Raw genomic sequence first — 10,171 nt, 5'->3', positions numbered from 1 at the left:
ACAATTAATTTCTTTTCCATTTTTTAGAACATTTTCATTTCTCCAGAAAAGAAATAAAGACAAAAAAAGAGAACTCAATTCCTCCTCTACCCCTAACCACCTCCCCTCCATTATTGGCTCATAGTATTGGTATAGTACATTTGTTACTGTTGATGAAAGAATGTTAAATATCGTTAACTGTAGTACATAGTTTGCAATAGGTATATTTTTCCCTATATACCCCTCTATTATTAGCTTCTAGTTATAGTGTCATACATTTGTTCTAGTTCATGGAAGAGATTACTAATATCTGCACAGTTAATCACAGACATTGTCCACCACAAGATTCACTGTTTTATACATTCCCATCTTTTAACCTCCAATTTTCCTTCTAGTGACATACATGACTCTAAGCTTCCCCTTCCCACCACATTCACACACCATTCAGCACCATTAACTATTCTCATAATAATGTGCTACCATCACCTCTGTCCACTTCCAAACACTTAGGTCCAAACTAATTGAACATTCTGCTGATGATAAGCAACTGCTCCCACTTCTTTAGCCTTGTTCTATACCCTGTTAACTTATATTTCATGTCTATGTGTTTACATATTATAATTAGTTTATATCAGTGAGACCGTGCAATATTTGTCCTTATGTGTCTTTACGTATTTCACTCAATGTAGTGCCTTCAAGGTTTCTTCCTCAACTCATTTTTTTTAAAGATGGTTTTGTTCACCCACCATACTTTCCATCCTAAGTAAACAGTTGATGGTTCCCTGTATAGTTACAAATCTATGTATTCACCACCATCATCACTATCTATATAAGGACATCTCTATTTCTTCCACAAAGAAGGAGGAGGAGTCAAAGAAAGTAGAGAGACAAAAGAAAAAGAAAGAAATAAAAAAAAAAACATGACAGTTAAACAGCAATGAAAGATAGAATCAAACTAAAGTAGAAGAAAAGAGTCAGACAACATCACCAATGCCAAGAGACCCATACCCCTCCCTTAAGTCCTCCTCTTACAGACATTTACTTTGGTATATTGCCTTTGTTACATCAAAGGAAGCATAATACAATGTTTCTGTTAGCTATAGTCTCTAGTTTGTATTGATTGTATTTTTCCCAAATACCACCCTATTTTTATTTTTATTTTTATTTTTTTAATCATCATTTTATTGAGATATATTCACATACCACGCAGTCATACAAAACAAATCGTACTTTCTATTGTTTACAGTACCATTACATAGTTGTACATTCATCACCTAAATCAATCCCTGACACCTTCATTAGCACACACACAAAAATAACAAGAATAATAATTAGAGTGAAAAAGAGCAATTGAAGTAAAAAAGAACACTGGGTACCTTTGTCTGTTTGTTTCCTTCCCCTATTTTTCTACTCATCCATCCATAAACTAGACAAAGTGGAGTTTGGTCCTTATGGCTTTCCCAATCCCATTGTCACCCCTCATAAGCTACATTTTATACAACTGTCTTCGAGATTCATGGGTTCTGGGTTGTAGTTTGATAGTTTCAGGTATCCACCACCAGCTACCCCGATTCTTTAGAACCTAAAAAGGGTTGTCTAAAGTGTGCGTAAGAGTGCCCACCAGAGTGATCTTTCGGCTCGTTTTGGAATCTCTCTGCCACTGAAGCTTATTTCATTTCCTTTCACATCCCCCTTTTGGTCAAGAAGATGTTCTCCGTCCCACGATGCTGGGTCTACATTCCTCCCGGGGAGTCATATTCTACGTTGCCAGGGAGATTCACTCCCCTGGGTGTCTGATCCCACGTAGGGGGGAGGGCAGTGATTTCACCTTTCAAGTTGGCTTAGCCAGAGAGAGAGGGCCACATCTGAGCAACAAAGAGGCATTCAGGAGGAGACTCTTAGGCACAAATATAGGGAGGCCTAGCCTCTCCTTTGCAGCAACCGTCTTCCCAAGGGTAAAACTTATGGTAGAGGGCTCAACCCATCAAACCACCAGTCCCCTATGTCTGTGGTCATGTTAGCAACCATGGAGGTGGGGTAGGCGAATACCCCTGCATTCTCCACAGGCTCCTTAAGGGGGCACTACATCTTTTTTTTTTTCCTTGTTTTTCTTTCTTTTTTTTTTTTTTTAACTTTCCCTTCTTTTTTAAATCAACTGTATGAAAAAAAAAGTTAAAAAGAAAACAAACATACAATAAAAGAACATTTCAAAGAGACCATAACAAGGGAGTAAGAAAAAGACAACTAACCTAAGATAACTGCTTAACTTCCAACATGTTCCTACTTTACCCCAAGAAAGTTACATAATATAGCAACATTTCTGTGAACTTGTTCCTACTATATCCATCAGAAATTAACGGATCATAGTCATTCCTGGGCATCCCCAGAACGTTAAATAGCTTATCTGTTCTTCTTGGATTATTGTTCCCCCTTCCTTAATTGCTCTCTACTGCTAGTTCCCCTACATTCTACATTATAAACCATTTGTTTTACATTTTTCAAAGTTCACATTAGTGGTAGCATATAATATTTCTCTTTTTGTGTCTGGCTTATTTCGCTCAGCATTATGTCTTCAAGGTTCATCCATGCTGTCATATGTTTCGCAAGATCGTTCCTTCTTACTGCCGTGTAGTATTCCATCGTGTGTATATACCACATTTTATTTATCCACTCATCTGTTGAAGGACATTTGGGTTGTTTCCATCTCTTGGCAATTGTGAATAATGCTGCTATGAACATTGGCGTGCAGATACCTGTTCGTGTCACTGCTTTCCGATCTTCCGGGTATATACCGAGAAGTTCAATCGCTGGATCGAATGGTAACTCTATATCTAGTTTTCTAAGGAACTGCCAGACTGACTTCCAGAGTGGCTGAACCATTATACAGTCCCACCAACAATGAATAAGAGTTCCAATTTCTCCACATCCCCTCCAGCATTTGTAGTTTCCTGTTTGTTTAATGGCAGCCATTCTAACCGGTGTTAGATGGTATCTCATTGTGGTTTTAATTTGCATCTCTCTAATAGCTAGTGAAGCTGAACATTTTTTCATGTGTTTCTTGGCCATTTGTATTTCCTCTTCAGAGAACTGTCTTTTCATATCTTTTGCCCATTTTATAATTGGGCTGTCTGTACTATTGTCATTGAGTTTAGGATTTCTTTGTATATGCAAGATATCAGTCTTTTGTCAGATACATGGTTTCCAAAAATTTTTTCCCATTGAGTTGGCTGCCTCTTTACCCTTTTGAGAAATTCCTTTGAGGTGCAGAAACTTCTAAGCTTGAGGAGTTCCCATTTATCTATTTTCTCTTTTGTTGCTTGTGCTTTGGGTGTAAAGTCTAGGAAGTGGCCGCCTAATACAAGGTCTTGAAGATGTTTTCCTACATCATCTTCTAGGAGTTTTATGGTACTTTCTTTTATATTGAGATCTTTGGTCCATTTTGAGTTAATTTTTGTGTAGGGGGTGAGGTAGGGGTCCTCTTTCATTCTTTTGGATATGGATATCCAACTCTCCCAGCCCCATTTGTTGAAAAGACCATTATGGCTCAGTTCAGTGACTTTGGGGGTCTTATCAAAGATCAGTCGGCCATAGATCTGAGGGTCTATCTCTGAATTCTCAATTCGATTCCATTGATCTATATGTCTATCTTTGTGCCACTACCATGCTGTTTTGGCAACTGTGGCTTTATAATAAGCTTCAGAGTCAGGGAGTGTAAGTCCTCCCACTTCATTTTTCTTTTTTAGAGTGTCTTTAGCAATTCGAGGCATCTTCCCTTTCCAAATAAATTTGATAACTAGCTTTTCCAAGTCTGCAAAGTAGGTTGTTGGAATTTTGATTGGGATTGCATTGAATATGTAGATGAGTTTGGGTAGAATTGACATCTTAATGACATTTAGCCTTCCTATCCATGAAAATGGAATATTTTTCCATCTTTTAAGGTCCCCTTCTATTTCTTTTAGTAGAGTTATGTAGTTTTCTTTGTATAGGTCTTTTACATCTTTGGTTAAGTTTATTCCTAGGTACTTGATTTTTTTAGTTGCTATTGAAAATGGTATCTTTTTCTTGAGTGTCTCTTCAGTTTGTTCATTTCTAGCATATAGAAACATTACTGACTTATGTGCATTAATCTTGTATCCTGCTACTTTGCTAAATTTGTTTATTAGCTCTAGTAGCTGTATCGTCGATTTCTCAGGGTTTTCCAGATATAAGATCATATCGTCTGCAAACAATGACAGTTTTACTTCTTCTTTTCCAATTTGGATGCCTTTTATTTCTTTGTCTTGCCGGATTGCCCTGGCTAGCACTTCCAGCACATGTTGAATAACAGTGGTGACAGCGGGCATCCTTGTCTTGTTCCTGATCTTAGAGAGAAGGCTTTCAGTCTCTCACCATTGAGTACTATGCTGGCTGTGGGTTTTTCGTATATGCTCTTTATCATGTTGAGGAAGTTTCCTTCAATTCCTACCTTTTGAAGTGTTTTTATCAAAAAGGGATGTTGGATTTTGTCAAATGCTTTTTCAGCATCTATTGAGATCATCAATTGATTTTTCCCTTTCGAGTTTTTAATGTGTTGTAATACATTGATTGTTTTTCTTATGTTGAACCATCCTTGCATGCCTGGAATGAACCCCACTTGGTCATGGTGTATGATTTTTTTAATGTGTCTTTGGATTCGATTTGCAAGTATTTTGTTGAGGATTTTTGCATCTATATTCATTAGGGAGATTGGCCGGTAGTTTTTCTTTTTTGTAGCATCTTTGCCTGGTTTTGGTATTAGCTTGATGTTAGCTTCATAAAATGAGTTAGGTAGTGTTCCATTTTCTTCAATGTTTTGAAAGAGTTTGAGTAATATTGGTGTCAGTTCTTTCTGGAAAGTTTGGTAGAATTCCCATGTGAAGCCATCTGGCCCTGGGCATTTATTTGTGGGAAGATTTTTGATGACTGATTGGATCTCTTTGCTTGTGATGGGTTGGTTGAGGTCTTCTATTTCTTCTCTGGTCAGTCTAGGTTGTTCATATGTTTCCAGGAAATTGTCCATTTCTTCTACATTGTCCAGTTTGTTGCCATACAGTTGTTCATAATATCCTCTTATAAGTTTTTTAATTTCTTCAGGATCTGCAGTTATGTCACCTTTTTCATTCATTATTTTGTTTATATGGGTCTTCTCTCTTTTTGATTTTGTCAGTCTAGCTAGGGGCTTGTCAATCTTGTTGATCTTCTCAAAGAACCAACTTTTGGTGATATTTATCCTTTCTATTGTTTTTTTGTTCTCTATGTCATTTATTTCTGCTTTAATCCTTGTTATTTCTTTTCTTGTTCTTGGTTTAGGATTGGTTTGCTGTTCATTTTCTAGCTTCTTCAGTTGATCCATTAGTTCTTTGATTTTGGCTCTTTCTTCCTTTTTAATATATGCGTTTAGTGCTATAAATTTCCCCCTCAGCACTGCTTTTGCTGCATCCCATAGGTTTTGGTATGTTGTGTTCTCATTTTCATTCGTCTCTATATATTTAGCAATTTCTCTTGCTATTTCTTCTTTAACCCACTGATTGTTTAGGAGTGTGTTGTTTAACCTCCAGGTATTTGTGAATTTTCTAAGTCTCTGATGGTTATTGACTTCTAATTGTATTCCATTGTGGTCAGAGAATGTGCTTTGAATAATTTCAATCTTTTTAAATTTATTGAGGCTTGTTTTATGTCCCAGCATATGATCTATTCTGGAGAAAGTTCCATGAGCACTAGAAAAGTATGTGTATCCTGGTGATTTGGGATGTAATGTCCTGTATATGTCTGTTAAATCTAATTCATTTATCAGATTGTTTAGGTTTTCAATTTCCTTATTGGTCTTCTGTCTGGTTGATCTATCTATAGGAGAGAGTGATGTGTTGAAGTCTCCCACAATTATTGTGGAAACATCAATTGCTTCCTTTAGTTTTGCCAGTGTTTCTCTCATGTATTTTGTGGCACCTTGATTGGGTGCATAGACATTTACGATTGTTATTTCTTCTTGCTGAATTGCCCCTTTTATTAGTATGTAGTGGCCTTCTTTGTCTCTCAAAACATCCCTGCATTTGAAGTCTATTTTATCTGAGATTAATATTGCTACACCTGCTTTCTTTTGGCTGTAGCTTGCATGAAATATTTTTTTCCATCCTTTCACTTTCAGTTTCTTTGTGTCCCTGTGTCTAAGATGAGTCTCTTGTATGCAACATATTGATGGTTCCTTTTTTTTGATCCATTCTGCGAATCTATATCTTTTAATTGGGGAGTTTAATCCATTTACATTCAACGTTATAACCGTGAAGGCATTTCTTGAATCGGCCATCTTATCCTTTGGTTTATGTTTGTCACATATATTTTTCCCCTCTCTCTATTAATATCCTTTATTGTACCCATACCGAATCTCTTTAGTACTGAACCTTTCTCCAAGTCTCTCTGTCCTTTCTTTGTTTCTCTGTCTGTAGGGCTCCCTTGAGTATCTCCAGTAGGGCAGGTCTCTTGTTAGCAAATTCTCTCAGCATTTGTTTGTCTGTGAAAAATTTAAGCTCTCCCTCAAATCTGAAGGAAAGCTTTGCTGGATAAAGTATTCTTGGCTGGAAATTTTTCTCACTCAGAATTTTAAATATATCGTGCCACTGCCTTCTCGCCTCCATGGTGGCTGCTGAGTAGTCACTACTTAGTCTTATGCTGTTTCCTTTGTATGTGGTGAATTGCTTTTCTCTTGCTGCTTTCAGAACTTGCTCCTTCTCTTCTGTGTTTGACAGTGTGATCAGTATATGTCTCGGAGTGGGTTTATTTGGATTTATTCTATTTGGAGTTCGCTGAGCATTTATGATTTGTGTATTTATGTTGTTTAGAAGATTTGGGAAGTTTTCCCCAACAATTTCTTTGAATACTCTTCCTAGACCTTTACCCTTTTCTTCCCCTTCTGGGACACCAATGAGTCTTATATTTGGACGTTTCATATTATCTATCATATCCCTGAGGTCCATTTCGATTTTTTTCAATTTTTTTCCCCATTCTTTCTTTTATGCTTTCATTTTCCATTCTGTCATCTTCCAGGTCACTGATTCATTGTTCAACTTCCTCTAGTCTTGTACTATGAGTGTCCAGAATCTTTTTAATTTGGTCAACAGTTTCTTTAATTTCCATAAGATCATCCATTTTTTTATTTAGTCTTGCAATGTCTTCTTTATGCTCTTCTACAGTCTTCTTGATTTTCTTTATATCCCGTACTATGGTCTCATTGTTCATCTTTAGTTCTTTGAGTAGCTGCTCTAGGTGCTGTGTCTCTTCTGGTCTTTTGATTTGGGTGCTTGGGCTTGGGTTATCCATATCGTCTGGTTTTTTCATATGCTTTATAATTTTCTGTTGTTTTTGGCCTCGTGGCATTTGCTGAACTTGATAGGGTTCTTTTAGGGTTTGTAGACCTATTGAAGTCCTTATCTCTAATTTATCAGATCTACAGCTTCGTGGAGTACACTTTCTCTAACTAACCAGCAGGTGGCGTCCACGAGCCACCTGTTCTCCACAAGCCAGTTCTCCCCTGCTTAGCCTTTTTGGTGAGTGGGGGAGTGAGTCTTGTGGGGCCCAATTGGTGTACCAAGCTTGCGTGTGTAGTTGGTGTTGCCTGCCCTGTATGTGGGGCGTGTTTCTGGGCAGTCGGGGTGGGGGGGTGGCCCTAACAATCAAATCACCCTGGTGATCCTAGAGTTTTAAAGCTGCTGCAATAGTCTAATCCTTCAGTTCAGTCCTGCCACAGTTTGTCTCTGCCACTGACCCACAAGTCCTTGGTATTGGCGTATGGCTTCTGAGACTTGCAAGTGGGCCCCTCTTCCAGGCTGTGCACCCCGGGTCCTCTATTGAGGGATGACTGTGCTATGTCACAGGTGAGTGCCGTCCCCCCAGGGCAGTTCTGGGCTGCTGGGCTGTGTAGGGAGGCTCCCAGTCTGCTGAAATGATGGCTGAATGGGGCTTTGTTAATTCACACTGCTCTACCTTCCCAACTCTGGGACAATCAGCTGAGGTTGCAGGGAAGGCCACGCCCAGTTTTGTGGTGTATGCCTGTTATTTGAAGCACTTCCGTTACACTGGGTTGTCTGGGGCAGCTCTGGGCTATGGGGCTGGCGATGGGCAGGAGTGTTTCCTGTCCACCAGGATGGTGGCTGTGAGCAGACACCCCCCTTTTCTTGGGAAGTTGTGGTGTTTAGTGAATTTTCTCAGCCACTGGATTATTGCCTTTTGTCTCAGAGCTCTCTTAGTTCTGCTCTTGACTTGACATGCCCAAATTGAAAGTCTTTGAAGCTTTCTGTATTGGGCTTGTTAGAGTAATTGTTTTAGAAAAAGAAAAAAGGATTAAAAAAAAAAAAAAAAAAAGGGCCCTCCTCAGAGATCTAATGGGTTATTGAAATGCTAATAGACAAAGCAACCAGGGCCATTAAGGAAAGGTCCACAGGGCAGAGAGATCAGCTTTTCTTCGGGATTTGCATGTGCGCCTCAAGGCCTTAGCTCCGCCCTTCCCCTTTCTGTGTTCACCAGAACTCAAAAATCCTCTGCTTTTATTTTGGAGTTTTTCGTGCTGTTTTTTTTTTTCTATGCCTGTCTCCTCTCTGCTGGGCTGGCTGCTCTCAGATTCTCTGGTGTCTGGTCTCAGTCTATCTATGGTTGGAGTTTGGATCAGTAGAATGAGTTTCCGATAAGGGCTGCCACTGCAGTTCTCCCTTCTCCTTCCCGGAGCTGACAGCCCCTCCTCCCATGGGACTGAGCCTGGCAGGGAGGGGCGCGGGTCCCCTGGCCGCAAAAACTTACAGATTTCGCTGATCTCAGCAGTTCAACATTTTCATGAGTGTTGTATGAAGTATGCCCAAAGACAGATTGCTCTGTGGTGTCCAGTTTACGCAGTTCCTGGCTTTCTACCTACTTTCCTGGAGGAGTAACTAAAACATACAGCTCACCAGTCTGCCATCTTGCCCCGCCTCCACCACCCTATTTTTAACACCTTGCAAGGTTGATATTCATTTGTTCTCCCTCATGCAAAAACATTTTTGTACATTTTATCACAGTTGTTGAGCACTCTAGGTTTCATTGAGTTATAAAGTCCCAGTCTTTATCTTTCCTCTTTCCTTCTGGTGTCCCACATGCTCCTAACCTTCCTCTTTCAACAATACTCACAGTCATCTTTGTTCAGTGTACTTACATTGCTCTGCTATCATCACCCAAATTGTGTTCCAAACTTCTCATTCCTGTGTTTTCCTATCTGTCTATAGTGCTCCCTTTAGTATTTCCTGTAGCACAGGTATCTTGTTCACAACCTCTCTTATTGTGTGTTTGTCAGAGAATATTTTAAATTCTCCCTCATATTTGAAGGACAGTTTTGCCAATATAGGACTCTTGGTTGGCAATTTTTCTCTTTCAGTATCTTAAATATACTGAAAGATATATTTATCTTGCCTCCATGGTTTCTATGAGAAATCCACAGATAATTTTATCAAGCTTCCTGTGTACGTGATGGATTGCTTTTCTTTTGCTGCTTTCAGGATTCTCTCTTTGTCATTGATTTTGGATAATCTGATTATTAAGTGTCTTGGCATAGGCCTAGTCAGATCTATTCTGTTTGAGGTATGCTGTGATTCTTGGATCTATAGTTTTATGTCATTCATAAAAGATGGGAAATTTTCGTTGATTATTTCCTCTATTATTGCTTCTGCCCCTTTTCCCTTCTCTTCTTCTTCTGGGACACCCATGACATGTACATTTCTGTATTTCATGTTATCTTTCAATTCCCTGAGACGTTGCTCATATTTTTGCATTCTTTTCCCTATCTTTTCTTTTGTGTGTAGGATTTCAGGTGTCTTGTTCTCCAGTTCCTGAGTGTTTTCTTCTTCCTCTTGAGATCTGCTGTTGTATGTCTCCATTGTGTTTTTCATCTCTTGGTTTGTACCTTTCATTTCCATAGATTCTTCCAGTTGTTTTTGCAAACTTTTGATTTCTACCTTATGTTCGCCCAGTGTTTCTTTATAGCCTTTGTCTCTTTTGTTGTATCTTCCCTGAACTTGTTGATTTGGTTTTTTATTTTGTTTAGCATATTTCTTTGAAAATTTTAATAGGCTGTTTCATTAAAGTGAAACCATATAGCAACTGTATCTTGACTGAGGTGTAAGTTTGTTCCTTTGACTGGGCCATATCTTCATTTTTC

Source organism: Choloepus didactylus, chromosome 9 (genome assembly GCF_015220235.1).
Source record: "Choloepus didactylus isolate mChoDid1 chromosome 9, mChoDid1.pri, whole genome shotgun sequence".
Lineage (NCBI taxonomy): Eukaryota > Metazoa > Chordata > Mammalia > Pilosa > Megalonychidae > Choloepus > Choloepus didactylus.
This window is presented reverse-complemented; position numbering follows the sequence as displayed.